This window comes from Elephas maximus, chromosome 2 (genome assembly GCF_024166365.1).
Source record: "Elephas maximus indicus isolate mEleMax1 chromosome 2, mEleMax1 primary haplotype, whole genome shotgun sequence".
Lineage (NCBI taxonomy): Eukaryota > Metazoa > Chordata > Mammalia > Proboscidea > Elephantidae > Elephas > Elephas maximus.
This window is the reverse complement of record NC_064820.1, coordinates 11,178,116-11,194,114: the sequence shown is the minus strand read 5'-3', so window position 1 is coordinate 11,194,114 and position 15,999 is coordinate 11,178,116.

Sequence of the window (15,999 nt, the reverse complement as noted above, 5' to 3'; positions counted from 1 at the left end):
TGAAGTAAATTAAGACTGGGAGCCAAAAGTCAGTCAATGTGGGTTTGAATTCTGGCTCAGCATTTTACTGTGTGAGCTTAGACTAAGCAGCTATTCTTAAATGGATAATGAAAAATAGGCCCTATCCATGGAACTCTTGTGAGCATGGAATGTATAGGTGGTGCTTAGCATATGGCCTGGAAAATAACAATTCCTCAGAAAATGTTAGCCATTATTTTATCTGGATTTGGAGTCAATCTTACATTAACAACCTGCTTTATGCAGATGACACGACTTTGCTTGCTGAAAGTGGAAGAGGACTTGAAGCACTTATTGATGAAGATCAAGGACTACACCTTAAGATGAAGAAAATAAAAGTCCTCACAACGGGACCAATAAGTGACGTGATGATAAAAGGAGAAGAGATTAGAGTTGTCAAGGATTTCATTTTGCTTGGATTCACAATCAATGCCCATGGAAGTAGTAGTCAAGAAATTCATATTGGGCAAATCTGCTGCAAAAGACCTCTTTAAAGTGTTAAAAAGCAAAGATGTCACTTTGAGGACTAAGGCACTCCTGACCCAAGCCATGGTGTTTTCAGTAGCCTTATATGCACATGAACACTGGACAATGAATAAGGAAGACTGAAGAAGAATTGACACCTTTGAATTGTGGTGTTGACAAATAATATTGAATATACCATGGATTGCCAAAAGAATGAACAAATCTGTCTTGGAAGAAGAAGAGCCGAAATACTCCTTAGAAGCAAGGATGGTGAGACTTCATCGTTTACTATACCGGTCCCTGGAGAAAGACATCATGCTTAGTAAAGTAGAGGATCAGCAAAAGGAGGAAAACCCTCAATGAGATGGATTGACACAGTGGCTGCAACAACAGGCTCAAGAATAACAATGATAGTGAAGATGGCACAGGACTGGGCAGTGTTTCTTTTGGTTGTGCATGGGCTTGCTATGAGTTGGAATCAACTCAAGGGCACCTCACAATGCCAACAACTACATATGAACTATACAAAATATATCTTCTAGTTGGAAGGGAGCATTTCAAAAGCATTGTTTAGGTAGAGATGGTATGGATGCTATCTGAATGGCTCAAGGTGATGGAGTCCATCCTTGCTGAGCACTGAAAAGATGGTGTCTCCTTCCTTCCCCACCAGGCACCAGGTCCCAGCTAAACATATCTTATAGATACTACCGTCTTCAATCTTCACTGCTACTCTGTCACTTATAGGCTGCGACCCCCATTCTATGCAGGAAGAAAGAGAGGCACAGAAAGTTAAAGAACTTACAGAAGATCCTGTAGCTGGAAACAGACCAGACTCAAAGCCAAACTCCTCACACCTTCACAATCAGACTTCCTCATAACACGGAAAACATCAACAAGTTGTCCATTAATCGTTTACTATACTTCAGAGTTTGGCAGTTTAGCTCTGCTATCACTATATTCTATTTACCCATTTCTTCCAGAGTTTTGAGTTCTTTACTGTCTTCACTGGAGTTCTTGGTTAGTACAAATGGTTAATGCACTCAGCTGTTAACTGAAAGTTTGGAGGAATGTACCCAGAGGTGCATTGGAAGAAAGGCCAGGTGATCCTCTTTGAAAAATCAGCCATTGAAAACTCTACAGAGCACAGCTCTGCTCTGACATGCACGGGGTCACCAGGAGTAGAAGTCGACTTGACTGAAACTGGTTTTCGTTTAACGTCTTTACTTGTTTGCTATGAAACTTGCCAACTCACCATGAAGCGAACAATTGGATTTTTATTGTCCAAGTGAATTCCCTACATTACCATCCCTTCATGTCATCGATGAAAAATACACTTCTAAGACACATCCTTTCCTGCTTCCTTATGATGCCTTAAATGTTGACGAATCACTTTCTTATTCCTTAAGGAAAAACACTGCTAATTTGAACATATTCTTTTCCATCTCCTCTTCTACTAAAATGTCCATTTGTTCTTTTCTTTATGCAGAAATCACAATGACCATCTGGCAAAAATTCAATTAACTTCATTGAAAGTTTTTCCTATTTACTAAAAGAAAGTCAAGATTTCCCCAAATATTGGAAATATAAGTGACATTTTTATAGTCTTTGTTTTCCCTAAAAATATTACCAACTTTAAAAAAAAAAATTTTATTGTGCTTTAAGTGAAAGTTTACAAATCAAGTCACTCTCACACAAAAACTTATATACACCTTGCTACTTACTCCCAATTGGTCTACGCCTAATGAGACAGCCCGCTTCCTCCACTTTCTCTTTTTGCGTCCATTTCGCCAGCTTCTAATTCCCTCTACCATCTCATCTCCCCTCCAGCCAGTTGATGCTAACATAGTCTCAAGTGTCCACCTGATCCAAGAAGCTCACTCCTCACCAGCATCCCACTCCATCCCATTGTCCAGTCCAATCCCTGTCTGAAGAGTTGGCTTTGGGAATGGTTCCTGTCCTGGGCCAACAGAAGGTCTGGGGACAGTGAAGACAGGGGTCTTTCTAGTCTCAGTCAGACCATTAAGTCTGGTCTTTTTCATGAGAATTTGGGGTCTGCATCCCACTGCTCTTCTGCTCCCTCAGGGGTTTTCTGTTGTGTTCCCTGTCAGGGCAGTCATTGGTTTTAGCTGGGCACCATCTAGTTCTTCTGGTCTCAGGCCGATGTAGTTTCTGGTTTATGTGGCCCTTTCTGTCTCTTGGGCTCATAATTACCTTGTGTCCTTGGTGTTCTTCATTTTCCTTTGGTCCAGGTAGGTTGAGACCAATTGATGGATCTTTGATGGCTGCTTGCTAGCATTTAAGACCCCAGACACCACTCTTCAAAGTGCGATGCAGAATGTTTTGTTAATAGATTTTATTCTGCCAATTGACTTAGATGTCCCCTGAAACCATGGTCCCCAAACCCCCACCCCTGCTACACTGGCCTTCAAAGCACTCAATTTATTCTGGAAACTTCTTTGCTTTTGGTTTAGTCCAGTTGTACTGACCTTGCCTGTATTGTATGTTGTCTTTCCCGTCACCTAAATAGTTCTTATCTACTATCTAATTAGTGAATATCCTTCTCCCACCCTCCCTCCCTCCCCCTTTTAGTGACCATCAGAGAATATTTTCTTCTCTGTTTAAACTATTTCTTGAGTTCTTATAATTTTTTTTTCTTATAATAGTGGTCTTATACAGTATTTGTCCTTTTGCAACTGACTAATTTCACTCAGCATAATGCCTTCCAAATTCCTCCGCATTATGAAATGTTTCACAGATTCATCACTGTTCTTTATAGACGTGTACTATTCCATTGTGTGAATATATCATAATTTATTTATCCATTCATCTGTTGATGGGCTCCTTGGTTGCTTCCATCTTTTTGCTATTGTATACAGTGCTGCAATGAACACGGGTGTGCATATATCTGTTCGTGTAAAGGCTCTTATTTCTCTAGGATGTATTCTGAGGAGTGGGATTGCTGGATCATATGGTAGTTCTATTCCTAGCTTTTTAAGGAAGCACCAAATAGATTTCCAAAGTGGTTGTACCATTTTACATTCCCACCAGCAGTGCATAAGTGTTCCAATTTCTCCACAACCTCTCTAACATTTACTATTTTGTGTTTTTTGGGTTAATGCCAGCCTTGTTGGAGTGAGATGGAATCTCGTTGTTTTGATTTGCATTTCTCTAGTGGTAATGATCATGAGCATTTCCTCATGTATCTGTTAGCTACCTGAATGTCTTCTTTAGTGAAGTGTCTGTTCATATCTTTTGCCCATTTTTTAATTGGGTTATTTGTCTTTTTGTAGTTGAGTTTTTGCAGTATCATGTAGATTTTAGAGATCAGGAGCTGATTGGAAATGTCATAGCTAAAAACTTTTTCTCAGTCTGTAGGTAATCTTTTCAGCCTTTTGGTGAAGTCTTTGGATGAGCACATGTGTTTGATTTTTAGGAGCTCCCAGTTATCTTTGAGTTTTTCTTCTGCATTGTTAGTAATGTTTTGTATACTGTTTGTGCCATGTATTAGGGCTTCTAACATTGTCCCTATTTTTTCTTCCAAGATCTTTATAATTTTATATTTTATGTTTAGGTCTTTGATCCATTTTGAGATCGTTTTTGGCCATGGTGTGAAGTATGGGTCGTGTTTAATTTTTTTTTGTTTGTTTGTTTTGCAGATGGATATCCAGTTATGCCAGTACCATTTGTTAAAAAGACTGTCTTTTCCCCATTTAACTGTTTTGGGGCCTTTGTCAAATATCAACTGCTCATATGTGGATGTATTTATGTCTGGCTTCTCAATTTTGTTCCACTGGTCCATGTATCTGTTGTTGTACCAGTACCAGGCTGTTTTGACAACTGTGGTGGTATAATAGGTTCTAGAATCAGGTAGAGTAAGGCCTCCCACTTTGTTCTTGTTTTTCAGTAATGTTTTACTTATCCGGGGCCTCTTTCCCTTCCATATGAAGTTGGTTATTTGTTTCTCCATCTCATTAAAAAGTGTCATTGGAATTTGAATCAGAATTGCATGAAATCTATAGATCGCTTTTGGTAGAATAGACATTTTTATAATGTTAAGCCTTCCTATCCATGAGCAAGGTATGGTTTTCCACTTTTGAAGGTCTCTTGGTTTCTTGCAGAAGTGTTTTGTAGTTTTCTTTGTATAAGTCTTTTACATCTCTGGTAAGATTTATTCCTAAGTATTTTATCTTCTTGGGGGCTACTGTAAATGGTATTGATTTGATGGTTTCCTCTTTGATGTTCTTTTTGTTGGTATAGAGGAATCCAACTGATTTTTGTATGTTTATCCTGTATCCCGATACTCTGTTGAACTCTTAGTTTCAGAAGTTTTCTTGAGGATTCCTTAGGGTTTTCTGTGTATAAGATCATGTCATCTGCAAATAGAGGTACTTTTACTTCTTCCTTGCCAATCTGAATGCTCTTTATTTCTTTATCTAGCCTAATTGTTCTGACGAGGACCTCCAGCACAATGTTAAATAAGAGTGGCGATAAAGGGCATCTTTGTCTGGTTTTGGATCTCAAGGAGAATGCTTTCAGGCTCTCTCAATTTAGGATGAAGTTGGCTATTGGTTTTGTATAAATGCCCTTTATTATGTCAAGGAATTTTCCTTCTATTCCTCTTTTGCTGAGACTTTTTATCATGAATGAGTGTTGAACTTTGTCAAATGTCTTTTCTGCATCAATTGATAAAATCGTGTGATTCTTGTCTTTTATTTATTTGATGGATTATATTAATTGTCTTTCTAGTGTTAATCCATCCCTGCATACCGGGTATGAATCCCACTTGGTCATGGTGAATTATTTTCTGATATGTTGTTGAATTCTATTGGCTAGAATTTTGTTGAGGATTTTTTCATCTAAGTTCATGAGGGGTATAGGTCTATAATTTTCTTTTTTTGTGGTGTCTTTACCTGATTTTGCTATCAGGGATATGGCGGCTTCATAGAATGAATTTGGTAGTATTCCGTCTTTTTCTGTGCTCTGAAATACTGTTAGTAGTAGCGGTGTTAACTCTTCTCTGAAAGTTTGGTAGAACTCTGCAGTGAAGCCATCCGGAACAGGGCTTTTGTTGTTGTTGTTGTTGGGAGTTTTTTGATTACCTTTTCAATCTCTTCTTTTGTTATCGGTCTATTTAGTTGTTCTACCTCTGTTCGTGTTAGTTTAGGTAGGTAGTGTGTTTCTAGGAATTCATCCATTTCTTCTAGGTTTTCAAATTTGTTAGAGTACAATTTTTCATAGTAATCTGATATGATTCTTTTCTTTTCAGTCGAGCCTGTTGTAATATCGCCCATCTCATTTCTTATTCGGGTTATTTGCTTCCTCTCCTGTTTTTCTCTGGTCATTTTGGCCAATGGTTTATCAATTTTGTTGATTTTTTCAAAGAACCAGCTTTTGGTCTTGTTAATTTTTTCAACTGTTTTTCTGTTTTCTGTTTCATTTAGTTCTGCTCTAATTTTCATTATTTATTTTCTGTTACCTGAGAGTTTCTTTTGTTGCTCTCTATTTGTTCAAGTTGTAGGGATAATTCTTTGATTTTGGCCCTTTCTTCTTTTTGTTTGTGTGCAGTTATTGATATAAATTGACCTCTGAGCACTGCTTTCTCTGTGTCCCAAAGGTTCTGATAGGAAGTGTTTTCATTCTCATTGGATTCTATGAATTTCTTTATTCCATCCTTAATGTCTTCTATAATCCAGTCTTTTTTAAGCAGGGTATTGTTCAGTTTCCAAGTGTTTGATTTATTTTCCCTGGTTTTTCTGGTATTGATTTCTACTTTAATGGCCTTATGATCAGAGAAGATTCTTTGTAATGTTTCAATGTTTTGGACTCTATGTTCCATGTGCACTAAAAAGAAAGTATACTTTGCTGCTGTTGGGTGGAGTGTTCTGTATATGTCTGTGACGTCAAGTTGGTTGATTGTGGCATTTAGGTCTTCCGTGTCTTTACTGAGCTTGTTTCTGGATGCCCTGTCCTTCACCGAAAGTGATGTGTTGAAGTCTACTACTATATTATGGAGCTGTCTATCTTACTTGTCAATGCTGATAGAGTTTGTTTTATGTATCTTGCAATCCTGTTATTGGGTGCATAGATATTTAATATGTTTATATCTTCTTGGTATATTGTCTCTTTAATCATTATATAGTGTCCTTTCTTATCCTTTATGATGGAATTCATTTTAAAGTCTATTTTGTCAGATATTAATTTTGCCACTCCTGCTCTTTTTTGATTGTTGTTTGCTTGATATACTTTTTTCCATCCTTTGAGTTTTAGTTTGTTTTTGTCTCTAAGTTTAAGGTGTGTCTCTTGTAGGCAGCATATTGACAGATCGTGTTTTTTAATCCATTCTGCCACTCTCTGTCTCTTTATTGGTGCATTTAGTTCATTTATATTCAGGGTAATTACGGTTAGGTATGAATTTAGTGCTCTCATTTTGATATCTTTTTTGTGTATTGCTGACAGTTTCTTTTTCCCACTTAATTTTATGTGCTGAGTAGATTATCTTTATATATTGTCCTTCCCTCATATTCATTGTTGTTGATTTTGTTTCTATTGAGTCTCTATTTTTTTTCTTGTATTTTATTTTGATGTGTAGGATAGTGTGTCTCCCTTGTGGTTACCTTATCATTTAGCTCTATTTTTCTAAATTTAAACCTAATTTTTATTTCTTTGTATTGCCTTGTCTTTCTCTCCTTATGGAAGGTCTATGACTACATTTCTCAGTCTGTCTTTATTGTTTTAATATTGCCTTCTTTTACATAATAACATCGCGGTTTCCCTGTTTTGAGCATCTTTTAAATCTTGATTTCTTTTTGTGATTTCCCTGTCTGGGTTGACTTCTGATTGCTCTGCCCAGTGTTCTAGTCTTTGGTTGATACCTGATAGTATTGATTTTTTAACCAAAGAACTCCCTTTAGTATTTCTTGTAGTTTTGGTTTAGTTTTTAGGAGTTCCCTAAACTCCTGTTTATCTGGAAATGTCCTAATTTCACGTTCATATTTGGGAGACAGTTTTGCTGGGTGTAAGATTCTTGGCTGGCAATTTTTTTCCTTCAATTTTTTATATGTCATCCTGTTGCCTTCTTGCCTGCATGGTTTCTGCCGAGTAGTATGAGCTTATTCTTACTGACTGTCCTTTGTACGTGACTTTTCTTTTATCCCTAACTGCTCTTAAAATTTTCTCTTTACCTTTGGTTTTGGCAAGTTTGATGATAATATGTCTTGGTGACTTTCTTTTAAAATCTACCTTACGTGGAGTTCGATGAGCAACTTGCATAGATTTCTTCTCATCTTTCACAATATCAGGGAAGTTTTCTGCCAACAAATCTTCAAGAATTCTCTCTGTATTTTCTGTTCTCTCTCCCTTTTCTGGTACTCCAATCACTTGTAGGTTATTTCTCTTGATAGAACCCCACATGAATCTTAAGGTTTCTTCATTAAAAAAAAAAAAACTCTTTTATCTGATTTTTCTTCAAATATATTAGTGCTGAGTGCTTTATCTTCAAGTTCAGAAATTCTGCCTTCCACATGCTCGATTCTGCCCCTCTGACTTTCTATTGAGTTGTCCACTTCTGTAATTTTATTGTTAATCTTCTGAATTTCTGATTGCTGTCTGTCTATGGATTTTTACAGCTTATTAGATTTTTCATTATGTTCCTGAATAATCTTTTTAATGTCTTCAATTGTTTTATCTGTGAATTCCTTGGCTTGTTCTGGGTATTGTCTCATTTCCTTCCTGATGTCTTGAAATGTTCTGTATATCATTCTTTTGTATTCTGTATTTTGTATTCTGCCACTTCTTTGTAGAAGATCCCTTGATTATTTTGAGAACTTGTTGAGGCAATCATGGTCTCTTTTTTTGTGTGACTTGATATTGACTGTTGTCTCCAAGCCATCTCTAAGTGATTGTATTATTTTAGTTCATGTTTGCTTACTGTAGTGTAGCTTCTTGCTTTGTTTTGTTTTGATATGCCCAAATGGGTTGCTTGAGTGAGCTAGCTTATTTTTGCTTTTGGAGCTCTGACATCCTGTCCCCAAATGGCTTGAGTTGATATATCAGGTATATCAGTCTAGGAGTCTATTCGCTTTTCTTGTATGAATTCAGCTCAGTTGTCCAGGTAGCTGATCATCAAGTGCATGGTACAGGCTCTGTCCTACAGTTAGAGGGGCAGGAGTGACTGGTGTATGTACCAGTATCTGGTTGCAGCAGGGGAGGTCACACTCTGAACAAGGCAAGTGGGTTGAGAATCATCCCCCATGTGTCTCTGAGGAAAGCGTGTCCGTGTTCCCTAGAGCATACAGGTGGGTGTCTTCTGCAGTCAGGCCATGGACACCCAATGTTTTTGGTTGTAAGTACTGCGTGGTACCAGTTATCCCTGGACCCCTGTTACAAGCGGCTGGTGAACAGCGTGGAGCCACCAGTCCTTAGGCCCCTGATGTGGGTAGGTGAGGACCCTGTTTAATAGGCAAAGCAATGTCTAACATCAAACACCCACCTCTCTGCCGCAAAGTGGAAATGTTTGGAATCTGCCAACAAGGGCCTATTCTCCTGAAATAGGTTCACACAGGTCCATGCAGAGGAGAAAGTTACTCAAAGTCCCCGGACTGTTTATGCCTGGACAGGAGCTGCTTCTGTCCTGAGCTCCCCTGGTTAGTGGAGCCAGCAAATTATCTTTTCCCCCAGTTGAAAATTTATTCCTCCTCCAAGGCCAGGAGGATGGCTCTAGGTGCTCAACAAGGCTTATCTCAGGCCTAGGGAAATCAGCCCCTGAAGCCAGCTTGAGAGTTTGGGTGGGGGGGTGGGGTGGTAAAATACACCCAAGTACTTAGCTTTTGCTGAGAGTGCCATTCTTCTCTGGTTTGGGAAGTGTGAGTAGGCTGAGGTGTTGACTGCTTCTTCCTGAGGAAACTGCTCCCAAACACTAGTACTAACCTGCTGCTGCTACTCCCAGGAATGGTGCCTGATGGCTTCCCATGATTCAGGTCCGGTAACTCCTCTCCACTTCTGAACAGTCTCTTCCTCCCCCTGCCCCTCAGTTCGTTTTCTAAGCTTGCCTTTGATATTCAGAACTCCTAGCTTGTTGTAAATATACTCATTTCACTTGTTTTCTCAGGTCTTTGTTGTAAGAGGGCTCGCTGGAAGCCTCTGTCTATTCCACCATCTTGGCTCCACCTCCAATATTACCATCTTTCAGTTTCACTTTTCTCTGGTGTATGATCCAGTGGAAGAGCAATGCAATCACAGGATTTTGTCCAGGTTTTTCCAGTCAGGGGATGAAAGGATTCATCCCTTACATACACCAGGACCCCTCAGCATTTGGTTGGTCACTTTGCAGCTGTAAAAATGTTGCATTTGAAAGTAAGTCCAGTGAATGAGGAAGCTAAGACTCCATAAGAACCTGAATTTCTGGATTTTAGTCCCAAACTAGATTTTGATTGAAAAATTTCCTGCTTTGTTGTTAAGATCACAGACTTTGGAGTAAGAAAGACATGGGTCTTTCTCTTTTATTTGCTCATCTGAGACTCACTGAACATTAATTTAAAATTTCTGAGACTCAGATTCTTTATCTCTTTAAAAAAATGAGAATAGCAACCACTTCATATACCTGCTGGGATGAATAAATGAGTAATATACGTAAAGTAGTACCAGAGAACTTGGTTTCTAGGAAGTACACCGAACATGAAAACTGTATACTGGATAAAAACCAGGTTTCCTCCTAGCTCCTTCCCCAAGGCAAATCTCACTGGGGAGCTGCATTGAACACACACACACACACTCACACACACTCACACACTCACACTCCAGAAAGCCTTTAAAAGCAGTGCATGTGGTCTTTAACAGAAATAGAACTTTGTTGAAGTTCACTCAGTTTGTGGCAGAGGCCAAATTTTTATTGTACAATAGGCAATAGAGAATATCTTCACACCCTTATCTGCTCAAGATCTCAGAGTCCCAGCTGCCTCTTTCTTTCTCTTGTCTCTCCATCTCTGACAGTTTCTACCTGCCATGTTCTCCACCGCAGGGGTAATTTCACACTGTCTTACACAGAACAATCTACTTCTCTAGGTCTTTTCCATTTATAGCTCCTTCTACCAATCCAAGAAGGAAGGCAAAAAGGCCTGTATAGATCCTCCTTAACAAATGAGGGAAAAGGGGACTCAGTATTTGTCATATTTTTGTATCTGACATATACTTCCTACGCATTTATAAAGGAGGCTGGGTAGAACAGTGGTTAAAGTGCTTCACCGCTAACTAAAAAGTTGGCAATTTGAAACCACCAGTGGTACCTCAGGATAAAGATGTGGCACTCTGTTTTCGTAGAGATTTAAACCCTGAAACTCATTGTTATTGAGTCAATTCTGACTCATAGTGACCCTATAGGACAGAGTAGAACTACCCCATAGGGTTTCCAAGAATTGACTGGTGGATTTGAACTGCTGACCTTTTGGTTAACAGCCACGCTCTTAACCACTACACCACCAGGACTCAGCCTTGGAAACTCTACGGGGGTCACTGTAAGTCAGAATCAACTTGATGGCACTTTTTTTTTTTTTTAATACTTTTATAGGAGAAAATTCGATTGCTTATAAACAACAATTCCAGAAGGTGCATTAATAAGCTTATGCTTGTTTGTTTATTTGTTTTCCACTGAAGTGAATAAATGGAAGGAACAGGACTCAGTTTCAGAATGGTGCCTCATCATTGGCAGACTACCCATGAGCTGAAAACAGAGTACTTCCCTACATTCCTAGATGTAAGATTAATCCTATCACACACAGTGGGAAATGTTCAAAATCAATGACCAAAAATATCATTAAGTAAAATGCTCACTCTTTTGAAGTCTGCTTATTCTTCAATTTGTTTGCAAAACCTTTGATATTTGGCTATTAGTAAATTAGAAGTTTTCCCATGGCCAGGCAACTATCTTTTCTACATTCTCTAGTTCTTTTTAAACCTTTGGTGTCATAAATAGTCGTTAAAACTTCATATCAGAATTGCACTTTTGAATCCTAGCTATATGCCTAGAATAAAAAAAAAAAAACCTTTGGTGTCATAAATAGTCATTAAAACTTCATATCAGAATTGCACTTTTGAATCCTAGCTATATGCCCAGAATACATTTTATCAAATATTTATGATAGAGTCATGCATAAAGTGTGTGACCTCAAAAACATGAACTATCAATTTGTACTGCTCTGGACTCAATATGACTAGTTAAGGGATTAGAAATGAGATTTAAGGAGAAGTCAAAAGGTACACTTGTTTATGATAAATACTAAGGTATCTGTCATAGAATGTGGCCAACTCTGTCTTCACTTTGAATAACCAATTTCCATGTTTTATTTTCCTCCACACAAGTTGTTTTCACACATTTTTCAGAGATAACTGCAATGATTTTTCTTGTCCTGAAATTACTGAATTTAATAAGGTGGAATTTTTTTGTTGCCCTGGAATTTGGATACAGGGAGTTCAAGAAGAACAGTGCTTCTTCTTCCTTAAGGTAGAGCCTTAAAGATTCCAGTGTTTCACAGCAAATCTACAAGACAGGGTGTGACGTTGTCAAGTGGAAATCTCTTTTGGTATGTATTCTCTTCATGCCACGCTTTTTTTTCTTTTTATTACTCTACCCTAGGTATGTAATTTGAAGCTAGTTTTACAGATGAGATTTATTTGACTTTAAAAAGATTTACTCAAGGTAAAACCTTTTTTTTTTTTTACTCTTGGAGTAAGCATTATTGACATTCATTTAGCTTCTTGTTTTTAGCAGATTTCTTTTATTCTACAGAGGGAAAAATTTTGGATTAGAGAGAGATTTGGATACATTTGAAGCCCTTTTAATCTCATAAAACTTGTTGGAATGATGTTGAACATGTTTATAAAAAATACATAGTGTTTGCTTTGGTAGGAAGCTTTCCAGGAAATGTCAACAATTTCTAAGTTTTTTTTTTTTTTGGTTCTCTAGACAATAAATGATCATTGAACTATTTTCACAGGTTATTGAAGAATACTTATAGATGCAATTTTTTCCACTTGTAGTAAAAGCAATCCTAGTTTTTTAGAATAATGAATAAAAACTACTTTTTACTTTTAAATATCATAACAATTAAAAGGATAGACTAAAAGCTTTTGCAATATTAAATTTGCTAGTGAAAAACTCTTTTTGCTTCCTTCATCTAAGAATGTCTTTATTTCCCCTTCATTCCTGAACGGTAGTTTCATTAGTTACAGAAATCATGGTTGACAGCTTTTTTATAAGCTCTTAAAATGTTGTGCCACTTCATTCTAGCCTCCATGGTTTCAAACAAAAAATCTGCTGTCATTCAAATTGGTGTTCCCCTATGTTGTTGTTAGGTACCATCAAGTCAGTTCCGACTCATAGCAACCCTATGTACAACAAAATGAAATGCTGCCTGGTCCTGTGCCATCCTCAGAATCTTTGTTATGCTTGAGCCCATTGTTGTAGCCGGTCTGTCAATCCATATTGTTCAGGGTCTTCCTCTTTCTTGCTGACCCTCTACCAAGCATGATGTCTTTCTCCAGGAAATGTCACCATGTGTCTGTCAGTTTGTCATAATGTGATAGCTTGAATGTTACTGTGATACTGGAAGTTTTGTCACTGTTATTTCAAATACCAGCAGCATCACCCTTGGTGGACATGTATCAGTGGATCATCTAGACTAACATAGACTAGGAAGATGGACCTGGCAGTCTACTTCTGAAAGAATTGACCAGTGAAAAACTTATGAAGAGTGATGGAACACTGTTCCCCTATGGGTAATGTGTTTTTTCTCTTTGGCTTCTTTTAAGACTTTTTTGGGTTTTCAGAACTTTAATTGTGATGTGTCTTGCACAGTTTTGTTTATTTGTTTATCTTGCTTGGAATTTGCTAAACTTGAGCCTGTACATTTGCATATTTCACCAATTTGGGATGCATTCAGTCATTATTTCTTTGAATACTCTTTAGCCCCACACTCTTTTTCCTTTCCTTTGGGACGCCAATGATACGGATGTTGAATCTTTTGTTATTTTCCCACAGACTCCTGAGGTTGGGCTCATTTTTCCTGTCTGTTTTCTTTCTGTCATTCAGAATGGGAAAATTCTATTGATCTTTCCTCAAGTTCACTGATTATTTCTTCTATCAGGTCCACTTTACTAGTGAGATCATTTGCTGAGTTTATTTCAGGGATTAGATTTTTTAGTTATGTGATTTTTATTTGGTTATTTTTTATAAATTCTATTTAATGGCTGGGATTTTCTACTTTTTCATTTGTTTCAAGAAAACCCAAATTGATTATTGAAGAATTTTAAATAGCTGCTTTAAAATCTTTGTCACATAATTTTAACATCTTATTCATCTCAGTGTTGTCATCAGTTGATTGTGTTTTCTAGTTCAAGTTGTGATTTTCTTGTTTCCTTGTATCATGGGTGATTTCCTCTTTTATGCTGGAGATTTTGTTTGTTATGTTAGGAGATTATGGGTCCTATTTAGCAGGAAGTCACCGTTTCTAATATTGGCACACAGGTCTTGACCTACTTTTTGGGCTGCAGTTCCAGTGACAATTTAATTTTCCCAGTCTTTGCAATATTATTTTGGCATGGTTGCTTTGCTTGGTACAACCAGGGCTCCTCCTGCTCCATACTGATACTACCTGTGGGAGTTGAAGGAGTTTCCCTGAGGCAGGTGTCTCCTAGTTTGAAATGTGAGTCTCAGGCCTCCAGGGATAAGACAATTTCCTGGCCAGCACTGGCTGTGGCAGGACCTTTCAACAAATGTCCCTTTTCCTGCTACCACAGTATCTCTGGACAGGGAAAGGGAGCCTCAGGTCTGCTGGGGTAAGAGAGTGCTTCCTGTAGGTGCTTATTATTTTTTTCTAAATTTTAGTTGTTTTGTTGTTATTTTTGAGACTATATACAGCAAGACATACACCAATTCAACAACTTCTACATGTTCTATTTCCTAACATTGATTACATTCTTTGAGCTCTGTAAGTAACCATTCTCAACTTTTCTGAGTTGTTCTTCCCTCATTAACATAAACTCACTGCCCCCTCATGTTCCTATATAATCTTTTGAGGTGCTATTCTCAATTTTATCCCATATAGCTAATTCTTAAAACACTATAATGCTCAAGGCAGACCTTTTTTTTACTAGTTGTATGAAACTATTATCTCGTTTTTAGATGACTTCAGGGGAGATGTGTATATATATATATGTGTGTGTGTGTGTGGAAACGCTGGTGGCGTAGTGGTTAAGAGCTACAGCTGCCAACCAAGAGGCTGGCAGTTGGAATCCACCAGGCGCTGCTTGGAAACTCTATGGAGCAGTTCTACTCTGTCCTATAGGGTTGCTATGAGTTGGAATTGACTCAACGGCAGTGGGTACTACATATATAGTGCTTTAAGTGAAGATTTACAGAGCAAATTAGCTTCTCATTAAACAATTAATACATGTATTGTTTTGTGACACACTTTGCTAACCCTTTGACATGTCGACACTCTCTCCTTCTCGAACTTGGGTTCCCTATTGCCAGCTTTCCTGTCCCCTCCTGCCTTCTCTTTCTTGCCCCTGGGTTGGTGTGCCCATTTAGTCTCATTTTGTTTTATGGGCCTGTCTAATCTTTGGCTGAATGGTGACCTTCAGGAGTGATTTCAGTACCAAGTTAAAAGGGTGCCCAGGGGCCATACTCTTGGGGTTTCTCCAGTCTCTGTCAGACTAGTAAGTCTGATCTTTTTTTATGAGTTAGAATTTTATTCTACATTTTTCTCCAGCTCTGTCAGGGGCCATCTATTGTGATCCCTGTCAGAACAGTCATTGATGGTAGCTTGGCACCATCTAGTTGTGTTGGATTCAGTCTGGTGGAGGCTGTGGTACTTGTGGTCCATTATTTCTTTGGGCTAATCTTTCCGTTGTGTCTTTGGGTCTCTTCATTCTCCCTTGTTTCAGGTGGGGTGGCAAAAGTGAAGTGTCTTTGATGACCACACACAAGCTTTTAAGATCCCAGAGGCTACTAACCAAAGTAGGATGTAGAGCATTTTCTTTATAAACTATGTTATGCCAGTTGAGTTAGATGTCCTACTTCAGGGAATTATTTAAAGTTTAAAGATTATCTCAGGACAATAGGTTCATGGGTTTATCCACCTACCATGGCTCCAGAAAGTCTGGAGTCCATGAAAATTTGCAGTTTTGCTCTGTGTTTTCTCCCTTTTGATCATGATTCTTCTATGGAATCTTTGATCAAAATATTCAGTAATGGTAGATAGACACCATCCAATTCTGGTCTGATGGCAAAGGAGGCAGTTGTTCATGGAGGCAATTAACCACACATTCCGTATCCTCCACCTATTCCTGACTCTCTTTCTTCCTCTTTTGTTCCAGGTAAATAGAGACCAATTGTTGTGCCTTGAATGGCCACTTACAAGTTCTTCAGACCCCAGGCACTACACAATGAACTAGGACGTAGAACAGAAGCACTAAACATGTTATTAGTCTAATTAACTGGGATGTGCCATGAAACTATGACCC